This window comes from Anastrepha obliqua, chromosome 1 (assembly GCF_027943255.1).
Source record: "Anastrepha obliqua isolate idAnaObli1 chromosome 1, idAnaObli1_1.0, whole genome shotgun sequence".
NCBI classification, from domain to species: Eukaryota; Metazoa; Arthropoda; class Insecta; order Diptera; family Tephritidae; genus Anastrepha; species Anastrepha obliqua.
The window spans coordinates 101491266-101506111 of NC_072892.1; the positions used below are offsets into that span (position 1 = coordinate 101491266).

At 34.2% G+C, this 14846-nt stretch overlaps 1 non-coding gene across 1 annotated transcript; it reads left to right on the plus strand.

Annotated features, from left to right (window-relative positions):
- Window positions 1-643: 643 nt before the first annotated feature.
- LOC129236627 (U6 spliceosomal RNA) lies at window positions 644-750 on the plus strand. The gene has a single exon (XR_008581686.1). It is a non-coding gene; the product is annotated as a U6 spliceosomal RNA (small nuclear RNA).
- Window positions 751-14846: the final 14096 nt, after the last annotated feature.

A 14846-nucleotide genomic window follows, 5' to 3' on the forward strand; every position in this document is an offset into this window, starting at 1 on the left:
AAGAAGGTAAATTACATGTTTGCGAAGAAGAAGACTAGTCGAAAGCAAAGGAAACAACCAAACACAAGAAATTATACACAGACACACAATTTCTTGCAACGGCGTCTTTCTCATAAAAACGCAAACAAACTGCATTTGGAGGCTTTATATTAATTTGTGCTGACACAATTTAACGCACGGCACTTCGTTTCCATTAGTTTGATTAGTTTAAATCTCACAAAACTACCAAGCCATTCACTGAATTTTCACAAAAACGTGATTTTTTCTACTTTTCCTTGTTCGTTTGTTTTGTATTGCGAACTGAGCTGACGCCACACTTGTCAAAACCGCGAAAAATAAAAAAAGTGTTTTTCAATAGCAACCGTAGTACTCAATTCGCCTTGGATTGAAGTTAACTCAATTTGCGGACCTCACAGAAAATGTTATGTTAACAGTGATGGTCGGATTACAATGAATAATTTTTTTTTACAAGATACCTTTAGGCGCAATCACGAAGAAAATGAACAAAACACTTAAAAAAATTGATTTTTATGCGGATTTTTTTAACGTATTGTAGAATTTTTTTAACTCACCCGTTCTCCTTTTTCGTGGTTTGCAAAGTTGTGTTTTAAAAACATATTTAATTATTTTTACAGTTTACAGTATTCTTGCTTCGGCAGAACACATACTAAAATTGGAACGATACAGAGAAGATAAGCATGGTCCCTGCGCAAGGATGACACGCAAAATCGTGAAGCGTTCCACATTTTTAATGGAAACCCTCAAGGATCTCCTCTCTCCGTGACTCTTTTCTTAATAGCTCTTGACGAAGTTAGCAAAATTATGAGCCTACAACTAAACATTAAGCATTGTCTATATGCTGACGCCTTATTTTTAATACGCAATAATAAGAAAATAGCTGATATTGAAACTTCATTTTGTACAGCTCTAAGCGCTTTGGACGAATGGTCAAAACATTCGGGTGCTCTTATTTCATTTGAGAAATACAAGCATCTGCATGTCTGCAGGAAATACAATCGTATCAGCTTAACATTCAATATAACAATCACACCATAAACAATGTAAATTTTATGAAAATACTAGGTGTTATTTTTGATAATAAACATAGCTTTAAGCATCATTGTATTAAATTAAGAAGTGATTGTAAAATTTTTGTCATCAAAAAAAAGTTGTATACATACAAACACTCCACTTACCGCAGCTAAACTAATTATACAATCAAAAATTGACTACGGTCTGCAAATATATGGAAAATGTAGTAAGTCTACCATTAATAAAATATTTTTGTGTCTTTGGGTTGGCTACAGTAATGCCTTGAGTAGTGAAAACCGTTCATAGCAACGTCCTGTACCCTAAGTATCCTCTGTATTTTCAGTCGCAACGTGGCCTTCGTTTGAGCATCGTATTACTGTCGATGAATAGTGAAAGTTGCACACATTTGAAAGATTTTGTAATGGAGTAAATTGAACAAAACCAAATGGAATCATCTTCGGAAGGTTAGTAAAATACGAGAAATCTTTAGTGCATATCAATACCTCGACACACAATTTTTAGCTGCAGCAATACGTAGATACATTTTTTGCAATTTTTTTTATAAAATTTGAGTTTTCAAACTGTATAGTAATACAACGCCGTCATATGCTGCTTTGAAACCTATTAAAGGTTACTCAAAAAAGTAATGGTTACTGAATAAAACAAGATTCAGCTGCTACCACTTGCTACCTTGCGACCCCGGAAACATATAAATTTACATGCATCTTGATTATGTTCTAGAATATACGCTATTTCACGTGAGGGGGTGGATTTTCAAAATTTTAAGATCAAATTCGTAATCAGCGACCCCGACAACCCCCGAGTAAGAAATTTTGAATCAATTACTTAATTTTTTGAGTTTTGTCCAACTTTTCGGGAATCGGCCGCACTGTTCGCGGTTCGGAAGAGTTTACGTGCTTTTAAGACAACACCTACTATAAATATGCTAACGGAAGGTGGTTTTCAAGTACTTGAAGATCGCGCGAAATATTTTATGTCAGAAGTCGCATAATATACAAATTATTCTGCGATTCCATATACAAAATATTCCTGCGATTACATAAACAGTGCACCAATTTTCTGAAGCATAGTGCACCCTCTGAAACGAAGTGGTTGGAATCTCCTTTTCACTGATGGCACCAAGCAAGTCAATGACATCGCATTTGCTGTTACAAATGAAGATGGGGAAACCCTTTCTCACGGGCTACTACCGCAGGACGCCAATATCTTTGAAGCTGAATTACAGGGCATAATTTCAGCATTAAATCTTGTAAAGATTAAACAAAAGGTTTTAATATGCACAGATAGCCAATCAGTGATCAATGCTGCAAGAAATATTCGAATGGATGTATGTAGGCCCAATATATCACATGCAACAATTGTTAATTAAGAAAGCGCCAAACACAAAACTAATGTGGATACCTGGATATTCGGGCATACTCGGCAATCATCATGCTGACTATGCCTCAAGTCTTGCCTTAAAATCGTGTTTGCACTTTTATAACCCATTAAGTACAACATCAATTAAAACCATATACACCAGAGCTTTAAAGTCTCAGCTAAGCGCCAATTGGTATATCTACCAGCATGAATACAAAGAAGTAAATCCACACGCTTCCGCTACCATACTGCCAACTTCGACTACTTCTTGGATGAACCGATGTTTTGTACGGTTAAGGCTAGGCCATACACTTTTAACACACCAATACCATTTAACAAAGAGTCCGCAGCCAATGTGTAACTTTTGTAAGGCGAACCGCTTAACCATACGTCACATTCTACTATATTGTCCATCTATCTCCGCCTTACGCACCACAACACTGGATAACGCAGATTCAATCAACATTCTCTCCATCCCTTCTGAAGCAAATATAATAAAAATGCCAAATTTTCTTAAAGTTATAAATATATTTCAACTTATTAAGTCTCATAATTTTTATTTACTTATAAGCCGATAGCCCTGTTAGCTAGAGCTTTTATATTAGGTTAATATATACCTAATTTTTATTATATTTTAATAAATAATAATAATAATTATATTACAGTTTTGCATAGAATTGAACAACAATGGTCCTGAAAGTGTGGACGACTGTGGTAGCTCCTCTTTAACTGTTCAGCTCTCGGAAGTTACGCGGACCATGATACTTGAAAAATGACCATGACTTTGAAAAAGCAATGGTATACTACCGCGAACTATAATAAAGCGTTTTTCAGTAAGAGCGCTTCAACTTTTGAACTTTTTTGAATAAAACACAAACGGTTTGACTTTTTTAACTAATTTTTTTTTATTATCGAGTTTGAACATATACATTTAAGTATGAAATTCGATTTCTTTTGCATGACCACCGCGTGCACGTTTTACGAAGTCCAATCGTTGAACCCAATTTTCGACCACTCTTTTGCATAAATCGGCCGAAATTCCAGCAATTTCGCGTTCAATATTGGCTCTGAGCTCACAAATCGTCGCTGGTTTGTTACTGTAGACCAATGACTTCACATAACCCCAAAGAAAATAGTCTAGAGGCGTCAAATCACATGAGCGCGGCGGCCATTCGACCGGTCCATTTCTGGAAATAATGCGCTCATCGAACTTACTCTTCAACAAATCAATTGTAGCGTGTGCTGTGTGGCTTGTGGCCCCGTCCTGTTGAAACCACATGTCGTCTAAGTCCATACCATTCGGTATCGATTTCCATTCACAGTAACGTGGCGATCGTTCTCGTCAACGAAAAAATATGGGCCATTACGCCGCCGGCATGTAAACCGCACCAAACAGTCACTCTTTGTGGGTACATTGGTTTTTCGGCAATCTCTCTTGGATTATCTTTCGCCCAAATACGGAAATTCTGCTTATTGACGAATCCACTGAGGTGAAAATGTGCGTCCTCACTGAAGATGAAGTGCGCGATATGCATTTTGATTGGAACGCCCGTTTTCATAATAAGCCTGAATAACTTAAACGCGTTGGTCAAGCGTGTAGCGTTCCATAATGAACTGTATACTAATGAAGTTTACAAATGACAAGGGAAAAATAAAAAATATTGCGTCGTTCGCCCTCCCTATCGGAAAAAAGTTGAAGCGCACCTATTGAAAAACGCTTTATATAACGATATGAGGCGTATTATTTTGAGAATTAGACAAAATTAGATACTCTGTAAGGCGGAACCACATCCATACATTTAAAATTGAAAATGTTTATTATTGGGTATGGGAATAAGTTTCCGTCCTCGTAAAAGAGGGGTCGCTGCTGATACTATTTTTGTGTTCTGCTCTAGTAATATACTGGAGATTTGAATGTGTATATGTATGTATGTGAGGTCTCGATCGCAGTAGTTAACATTCGTTTGAAGCGTAAATATCCTTTTTTATCTGATGTCAAAAATGTCTACGTTCGTCCCGAAAAACAGGTTTTTTGCATCGCATCGTCACTGGCGATCAGAATTTGTAATTGCGATCTAGGAGAACCAGGTCCTAGGAGAACCAGGTCCATCGATAGCGAAAACAAATATTCATGCTTCAAAGGTTATGTTGTGCATCTGGTGGATCAGAAGGGTGCCATCTATTATGAACTCCTTAAACCATCTGAAACCATCACTGGCGATCGTTACTGACTGCAGCTAATGCGTTTGAATTGAGCTCTCAAAGAAAAGCGGCGAGAATGGGACGATAAGCATGACAAACTGATTTTGCTGCATGACAACGCCAGGCCACACGTTGCTAAATCGGTACAGAAATATTTGGAGGGACTGAATTTAGGAATCTTGCTCCACCCGCCGTATTCCCCAGACATTGCCCCTTCGGATTACTATCTGTTCCGATCAATGCAGTCAACCCCTATTGGAGAGCGGTTAACTTCTTACGACAACATCGCAAACTGGCTCAATGAATGGATCAAGCCAAAAGAACTCGAATCTTTCATCAGAGGAATCGGGATGCTGCCTGAAAAATGGAGTAAAGTTGTAGCTTCCAATGGCACATACTGTGAGCGTCAAAATAAAGTGTACAAAGCATTTTGTTTTAATATGGATTTTATTTCGGTCTTTTGTAACAAAACAATATATTTTAATTTCATGTTTTTTAAATTAGTATTTAATTCTCTACTAATTACTAGAAAACCACAAAAAAATAAATTACAACAACAAAAGTTGTAAGACAAAAACAAAATTTAGTGCATATTTTACGCGTCAAAATAAAGTGTACAGCGTACATCAGTAGCATTTTAGCGGTGTTGTGCGGTAAAAAATACCGTGGTTGTTTACTTCCTTTTTCGATGCATTGAAACTTTTTTCATATTGTATTTTAATTGGTTGCAATCGGCAGAGTGAAAACTTTTTGTCTACAGTAATTTAAATTCTATTATTAATTTTTTTTATTAATGGGTCGACTGATGTTAGAGAACTGGTACTAAAGCTTCGCAATGAAGGTAAAACCTTTCGTGAAATTGGCTCTATTGTCAACAGAAGCCATAATACTGTGAAAAAAATAATTGACAAATACAAAAAGTTCAGCAAAGTAGAAAATCGCTCAGGTGCAGACCGTCCAAAAATTTTAAATGAGATTGAAGTGAGGTCCATAGTGCGTGATGTGAAGAAAAATCCCTTTAAAAGTGCGGTCAAAATATCACAAGAAGTTTCAACTGCATCAGATACTAGCGTAAGTGCCAGTACAATACGTCGAGCGTTGCACGAAAATGGGTTACATGGTCGTCTCCAACGAAAAAAGCCGCTAATATCGACAGTTAATCAAAAAAAAACGTCTTGATTAAGCAAAAAAATACGAAAATCGGGACGTTTCTTTCTGGAATAATGTCCTTTTTAGCGATGAAAGTAAGTTCGAGGCCTTTGGGCAAAAAAAACCGGTTAAAGTCTGGAGAACCAAAAATAAAGAGTATGCCGACCAAAATTTGATAACCACAGTTAAGCACGGTGGAGGTTCGGTAATGGTGGGGGGATGTATGGCGGCAAGCGGAGTTGGCAATTTGGGTTTTATTGAAAGTACCATGAACAAAACAGATTATCTGAATATTTTACAAAATAATTTACTAACCAGTATGCAGAAATTAGACTTGCAGGGATCTCGGATCTTTCAACAAGATAATGATCCCAAGCACACAGCAAAAATAGTAAAAGAATGGCTGCTTTATCGTACTCCTAAGACATTGGATCATCCTCCACAGTCACCGGACTTAAACCCTATTGAACATTTGTGGGAGCATTTAGACCACCAAATCCGGAAAAGGACAATCGCCAATATGGATATGCTGAAACTCGGTATAAAGGAAGAGTTGGATAAAATTTCATCTGACGTGACAAAAAAACTAGTTGAGTCGATGCCCCGAAGACTGTCTTCCGTTATCAAAGCAAAAGGGAAATCAACAAAATACTAAATCGATATCATTTTTGTAAAATATATCTCTGTACACTTTATTTTGACGCGTAAAATATGCACTAAATTTTGTTTTTGTCTTACAACTTTTGTTGTTGTAATTTATTTTTTTGTTGTTTTCTAGTAATTAGTAGAGAATTAAATACTAATTTGAAAAACATGAAATTAAAATATATTTTTTTGTTACAAAAGACTGAAATGAGATCCATATTATAACAAAATGCTTTGTACGCTTTATTTTGATGCTCACAGTACTTCACATAATATCATGTATTACTTAATTCTTTGAAAGATTCGTAACTTTGGCTAAGAAAGGACGGAAACTTATTCCCATACCCAATATAAAAGTTCATATATGTAGGAGTTCAGCTTTTATTTAAAGTTTAACTCAGTTTACAATAAGATTTAGCGGCGTGTTAATTTAAATAGTAAGATAAAAGAATGTTAAATAAAAAATAAATGTTGTCATGCACACGAAGTTTCCAGCTATCGTTTTTTACTCAAGGATTTCGAATGAATGCTGCTGCATATATCGAGGTTCTAGAGACACTAGTGCAACCCTAAATTAATAGTGTATGCGGTGACAGTCCAAGGGCGTCTTCCCAAAATAGTTACTTTATTTTTCGCGATTTCGACAAGTCTGACGTCATATCCCTCGGCAATACAAAACAAACAAAAAGAGGAGAAATTACATGTTTGAGAAAATTCAGTCACTGGCTTTGAATATTATGATTTGTGAGATTTAGAGTAAATAAACTAATGAAATCAAAGTGCGGCGGGCTTAATTGTGAAATTACAAATGCATATTTTTTTTTTTTATTTTTTTGTGAAGACACCGTGGTAAGAAAGTGGGTATGTGAACGTAAAATTTCTTGTGTTTGGTTGTTTATATTGCTTTCGCATACTCTCCCTCTTCACGAACAAGTGATTCCTTCCGTTTTGTTCGCTTATTCATGGGCTCTGACGACACAGCGAATTCGGAAGACTCATCCTTGTATTCTATCGTCCTTGGTGGGTGGTCATCTTTCAAGAAGACTCTGCTCCTTGCAATGGCGATACAAGATTGGATGGCAGAAAATTTCCCTGGCCACATAACAACGAACTAATAGCCTCCTCACTCCCCAGACCTTATACCCTAGATTATTACGTATAAGGCGTAGTTGAGCGTGAAACCAATAAGCATCCTCATAACACCCTTTCTTCTTTGAAGGCTGCAATTAAAACCCTTATGGCCAATATGAATAAGGAGCATTTGATTAGGGCTTACAATCGTTTCCGAGCTCGAATCGAGGAGGTTATTGCGCTTAATGGAAATTTTATTGAATTCGTGAATTTGCATTAAATTTTTTCAAATACAATTAAAAGCTGATTAGTTTCACTCTCAAGTTGTTCTCAAATACCGTGCGCATCCTACACTTAAGAAGATTACGCATACGTATATTGTTTTTGTAAAGTAATAGTTCACGAATATTTTTACGCGCTGAACACAACTCTGGTGTTCAAATGTGACCATAACGTCATGGTTTTTAGAAAAGTGGCAGTAGAAACTCATAATTAGATTTTTTAATTCCACTTTTCTCAAATACCTGCCGTGCCAGAGACATCGACGTATACTCAAATTAAAGCTTATATCTTACACTACCATAACAATCTATGAAAGCTCAAAAATGAAAAGATACAGTTTTGTATAAAATGAGGTTAAGAATTGAAGAAGAATACTTCTAAAGCGCTTTATTTTTTCACGTACACGTTGCTGGAACTAGATTTGATTAAAAATATTTTTTCGGATTTTTGGTTTTTTTAATTTTAGTTACCAAATGTTTTAATAAATATACATATATAATTTGTATTTTTGTCACACCTCAACTTGAAGATTACGGAAACACATGCTATGCAAATCCCTTGAAGTGAAATGAATTATACTGCGAATTTTCGAATGCAAAAGGAAGCTGGGCAATCACAATACAGCAGCTAAACTAAAATTAGTCGGTTTGTGGAAGCAGTGTTGATTATCTAACAAAATAGAGAGTCAAAAGAGTTGCAAAAGTAGTCTGCATAAAATATGTACATATTTACTAGTTTATTAAAATATTCATGCATAAACTTTAATATTATAAGCAATACCCTTTTTCGCCTTCTTAAGAATTTCTCGTTTCTATAATTGATAAGAATTATACGAATTTTTATATATGTATGTATGTGCATATGTACGTATAAGTTTAATCATTTTAAAATTAAAAGAAATTCTCACTTAATTCAAAGAAATTCTACTTTTTTCGTATGTAACAAATGTCCATTTGAACAGCATCCGTGGGAAAATTATTAAGACAACTTATGGGATATCTGAAATTGGCAACATACTCGCACACTGAGTCAAAAAATTAAAACATACCGACTTTTTGACAAGTTTCGTAAATTTATTTGTATCTTATTTAATTCTAAGTTTTTTAAATCAAAATAAGATCAAACGTGGATTTAAATAGTCAGATAATCCCATTTATAGGTACAAGCCATTTTGTGGCCTAAAAAGAGGGCACTATCCTCTCTTATTCAAAACAAAAAAGATCAGACTGACAAAATCTGTCTGATTCATCGCAATCAAAATCAACGATAGCTAGCTTTAACAGTTTTAAAGATTGCATTGAATTCAATAAGAATAATTCTAGAATCATCACAGAAGGCGTTATAGATTGCATCTTATTAACCTGGGAATATACTCCAGTGGAATTTTTAGGTTCCGTATAGTGCTGGTATAGTGACCAGATGTTGCATTAGCGGGACAGTATAATATTATACCAGAAGAGAAAATAAAACTCAATAAAATAGAGCAAATACTCAAATTTAATGAGGAGTTGAGCTCAGAAAAATACTTAGAATTCATGAATGGAACACAACAGATTTTTCAGGCTGATGTGCAAAATTTGCTCATAATAGCAATACTAATCAAATATTCATTGAAAAATTGAAATTGAAATTGATAAAAAATTTCAAAAAATTCAAAATAAATTTAAATGTTACTGGAGAGTTAAAAAATTTAGTTAAATTTCAAAAAATTGTACGACAATGATTTATGTATATACAACTTACTAATAAAGCAAAATGCCTTTATGCGTAAGTAAATTCTATTTTTTTATAAAACTAAGAGAAATATTGTCGCGTTTTAGTTTACCGAAAAAAAACAGATTTTGCAGGCTTACACTTTAAGGCGACAATATGTAATAAAAACTTAGAGATAAAAAAAGCGATAGACGGGGTGAGTTTTATCCTATTTAGGTTAGGTAAGGTTATACTGGCTGGCCGAAGCTACGCAGAGACCATTTTGGTACCAGATCAGAGTCCTATTTAGCGAACATATGCATCACTCTAGTTGCGCGTACTGTTCGCGAATTTAAGGAGTCGCTCGAGCTCCAGTACAAGGATAGATTCTAGCGTTTCAAAGCTGTAAGCACCCAGATAGCATAGTCTAGTTTTCGAGAGAGCCGGACAACCATGGTTTCTCTTGTACCCGGCTCATTACATTTTCTGCAAAAATCGTTAATAGTTAAATTTAGCTTGTAAGCGTGTGTTGCAACTAGGCAGTGCTCTGTTAGTATACCAAATAAAGTCCCGCAGTTTCTCCTATCGAACAATATAACCGATTTAGTATACTTGTCATCATATGCGTGTTTACACACGATCCTGGCAACTTTGCAATTGGTTGGGCTAAGCCTTTTGCCTTTCTTAGCATGCATTCCTCTAGTTCTTTTTGAATTGTGCGCAGGGGTTTAAGTATCTGACTTATTTGATCCCCTGCAAGTTTCGCGCCTTCTATAGCTATTTCATCCACAGTCTTGTTTCCCTCTATGCCTTTATGCCCAATTTATACTTTTAAAATTTTTTAGAAAATTTATTTATTTAGAAAATAAGATTGATACCACTTATTTGATTGTTGAAAAAATTAAACTAATTCATATACGAATTTTTCTTAAAACATTCTAGAATCGATATTTTTTGTGTACTTGAACGGCATGATTCAATGATAAAAGGTTTGCTCAGTAAGCAGCTTTCTGCTTTTCTTTTGACAAATAGCTCTAGAAATTTTGAGTAAAAGTGGAGGAAAAGTAAAATTTGTAGAAAAAAATATTTCGTTTTCAAAATGGTCTGCTTACGAGCAACAACTCACTAAAGAGTTTTCATCGGTATGCTCAGGACTATGCTAGTATGACGTGGAATACATACCTTCTACCTCTTAAGTCAGAACATGATAGAGTATTGACGTTATCAAATACACATTTCTTATAGATATTGTTTAGGAATTTTGTTACAGCAAATAAAATACGATCGATTTGATTTTATAGTATGTTATTATTGACATCAAATAGTATACAAAAACATTTTTTTTTTTTACATATTTTTTTGTATATAAAGACAGGTGGCTTGTCAAAAGGATTTTGGCAGGGCATCTGAAACGAAAAAGTTAAACTGATTTTATTCTGTAGGCTTGTCATTCTGGCAGGTGCTCCTTTCGTTTCTTCTTAGCCCTAACTTTCCATACTAAAGTCTGAAAAACATACCATATTATTTACAAAAGTCCGCCATTTTGTTATTTTTCAAAAAAAAAATTCCCATTTGATATTTATAAGTTGTTGAAAGTTAAAATAGATGGGATTTCGCCTGAAATGAATAAAAAGTGAATTTTGTGTGGAGAATCGTTAATGAGGTGTACGGGTTAAAAAATACAACTCTTTTCTGAATAGAATGGACTCATTAGATTTGGAAGCTTATTGTGGCACCTTCATACTGGCCGATTCCATTGGTTTTGTGCGTATAGTTACTTAAATTGTTCAAATCTTTCTTAATTATGGGCGATAATTGGCTACAAAATCAAAATGAGTTCTACCGCACCAGGCCATATAAAAACAAAAAGCTACCAGGACGAAAAGCTCGGCGGAGTAATTCAACGTTCTACAACCTTAATTAGTTATCAAACTGAAATACTATCGGACTTAAAATCTTTCCGACGATATGCTAGTTATGCAAATCGGATCAGCAAAATTTGGCTTATATATTATATCTTGTTATGTACTTTTTTGATTTTAGCCATCTCCGTAACTTCTGTGAAAAAATGGAAAATTCTTTTTAAGTTCGGAACAGTTTGGCTAAGGAACAAAAAAACTTACCTATGAAAGATATTTTGGTGGTTTGTAAAAAATAATGCAATAAAGACAAAATCATACTGCCACCTTTGCGAAAGCTCTTTATAAAAAATTCACGACTTTTTCAGTTTATTTCGTAAAAAATTTCTTCACCCATCTGAAATTAGTGCTCAAAAATTTAAGCAGGAATTGTCGTTGGACCCCAAATACAGCAACTCATTAAGGTCACCAAAGATGTCGAATTTTCTATAACTCAAGTCTGAAAGCTGGAATGGAAATTCTTTGGAAAACTTACTCGAAATTTCCTTGCCAAAATGAAGGCAAAAACTTAAGTACATACGGAGACTTAGTGAATGAAACGCCCGAGCGTGTAAATTGCTTTTATCTGTAATGAGAGCATCTACATACAATATATTCATAGTAAAATAGATCACTTCCAACTTAAACTGGGAAACTTATGCGTAGGTCAAGGGAAGGGAATACAAACAATAGAAAGTTAGGTACCAAGCAAGATAGAATGCTCATATGATGGCATACTTGGAGGCTTGTGAGTGATTGCCCAACAAACCACTAAAGATGTGACATATAAAAATACATAAATATGATTCTTAATGAAAAACATTAGCTACATTAAGAGATCACCTTAATAAACATAATCAAAGTAAGGCGTTTTCTACCAAACACGATGTGGTGCAAAATTAATAATCCATTTTTGCTTGTGAATAACTTGTTTACAAAAAAAAGGGATGAAACTATTTATTTTGACCTTTATGTGGTTCATTGCTTGTCTGTTTGTATACTGCAGCTCTCTAATTCATAAGTGTAAAATATGATTGACGTACGATGCCATTTGCAAAAAGCTTAAATCATCAGATTGGGTTATTAATTTTGCGTCACTGTACCATTTCTTTTTTCGTACACCCATATGTTACGTCACTGAAAATTCACACAAAATTACATACTATGTGATGAACTCGAATACAGTGAGACCCTTTTGGCTGCTAAATATTTCGTTTGCTTGCTTTTCTTCTGTAACTTAATACTATTATTTCTACATAGTAGAGCGATTTTATGTCAAGTCAATCAGATATTTTGGGCATGCAACTGAAAAAATTTTGAAAATTTATAGTTTAATGAATGTTGAAAATTTTGCTATGGAGTTTTTAAAGTCAAATATCTGCGGTTCTCTTTAACATTTATATGAAAATGTTGGTTGCACTTTTTTAGGACAAAATATTACCTTTCAAGCAATTTTGATCTTCGGTAATTTTTAATATTTTTTTAAATACAGTGTCTCTAATAGAAGCGTGACCGCCATAACTTGGAAAGTATTTGACCGATTCGATTCTAACAAACTGCATTGTATGGACTTATAATATTTAGTAATCGCAGTATTTTCAATAAAGTCTATAGTGCATGGTGGTGCATTAGCTATAGTGGTTTCACAACTTCGACTCATACTTTGTGTTAATTTCTGCGCAAGTTGTAGAGGTAATCGGCTTCAAATCAGCCGAATTTGTCATGACAACTGGTTGACCGTCCATATTTGTTTTTTTTTTTTGAGTTTTTTATATTTTCAATAGGATTGACATCGGGCAAATGTGAAGGCCAATCCAACGTTCCAATCCCATTTGGCTGCTTTCACTCTACACACCTTCGCCTTCGAAGCTTGGGATCTTCTTGTGAAATCCAAGGTTGGCTAGTTCTTCCAAACATCTTCGTAGCTGACGGTAATAATGCTTTTAAATTTTATTCATCAAAACTGCTAGCGGTAAACACTAAGAAACGGCCAAATCCTTTTTCGGAGCAGCAATTCATGTTTGAGAACCTTAACTGGATGTTTAACACTTCGTTGAAGTTGTTGATTATCGGCAGTACACCAGTACCGACGTATGCAACTATTCACCCAAAAGGAAGATGCGTCTATGAGTATTACCCAGAATATTATTAGGCCAAGCAAGTCTTTTTTCAATGATGTGTGGTGATGAGAGCAGCGATTTCTCCGAAATTCGAGTTCTTCTGCACGCAGCCGTCCGCATGTCGTTAACACCACTTCTCCTTAAAACTGCTCCAGCTTCACGCAACGATGAGTTCGGCTTTGTTACAAACAAATTAATGATCGTTTCACAAGTGACAACAAAAATGTTTCCCAAAATTAAATTTTTTTCCCATAAATTTTTTTTTAATATTATTTTACTTTTTATTTTTATTTTTTTTTTTTATTTTATTAAAAAAAACATGTTTCCCATAAATTTACGCGAAACCATTTTATTTTTTCCAAATATTTTTTTTTTTTTTGCTTTCGAATTTATTACCAAAAAAAAAATATTTTCTCCAAAAATTTTCCACAAACAAAATGTAATTTTTTCTAAATACATTTTCTTTAAGCTCCGAACCTAACCTAACCATTTTTCTCATAAATTTCACGCGAAACAATTTTATTCTTTCCATATAATTTTTTTTGTTATTGAATATAATATATTTTAATACTAAAACAAAAAATATTTTCCCCAAAAATTTTCCACAAAAACTGTAATCTTTTCCAAATACTTTTTCTTTAAGCGCCTTACATAAAAACGAAAACAAAATAAATTTATAAAAATGTTAAAAAGAATGTTATTTTTTATCAAAATTGAATAAATCTCAAGATTATTAATTTTTTTTTTTTATCTTTTTACGTTATTTCTTAAACCAAACCATAAACCGACAAATTAACCAATTTCAGAAAAACTGAAGATCATATCCAACTTAATAATCTTGTCTTTAATTCCTTTATTTTCTTTAAATTGCTAAACAAATTGAGGACTTACGTTTTGTTTTTCGTTTACTTTTTTAGAAACTATGTAACCAGATACATTTACTTACCGTTAAGTCATACTTGGTTAGTTTTGCAAATTGCAAATTGCAAAAACAAGACCTTGTCCATAACACTCATTGTTTTAACTGAAAAGAGCTAAAGATTTTTAAATATACATGCACAAGCTCCTCTAACTGGCACTGACTATTTCTTATAGTCTCGTTTATTTCTTTTTTCTTTATTATGCATTTGACGTTGGTTCTGACTCGTTAGATACTTATTAACCCCAACCAATACCCAATACCCAATAATTAGGCAATGAATTCTATAGCCAAAGTTGCTGCTCACTGATCATTGAGTGATCTCACTAGCATGCGTTTTTATTTGTTAGTATGATTATGTGTGTGTGTGTGTTTTTTTTTTTTCTTGTTCACCTCCAAATTCTTGTTTTGCAACAATTATCATCGTAGAGTTGGTTTCTTGCACGCTGCTATCGA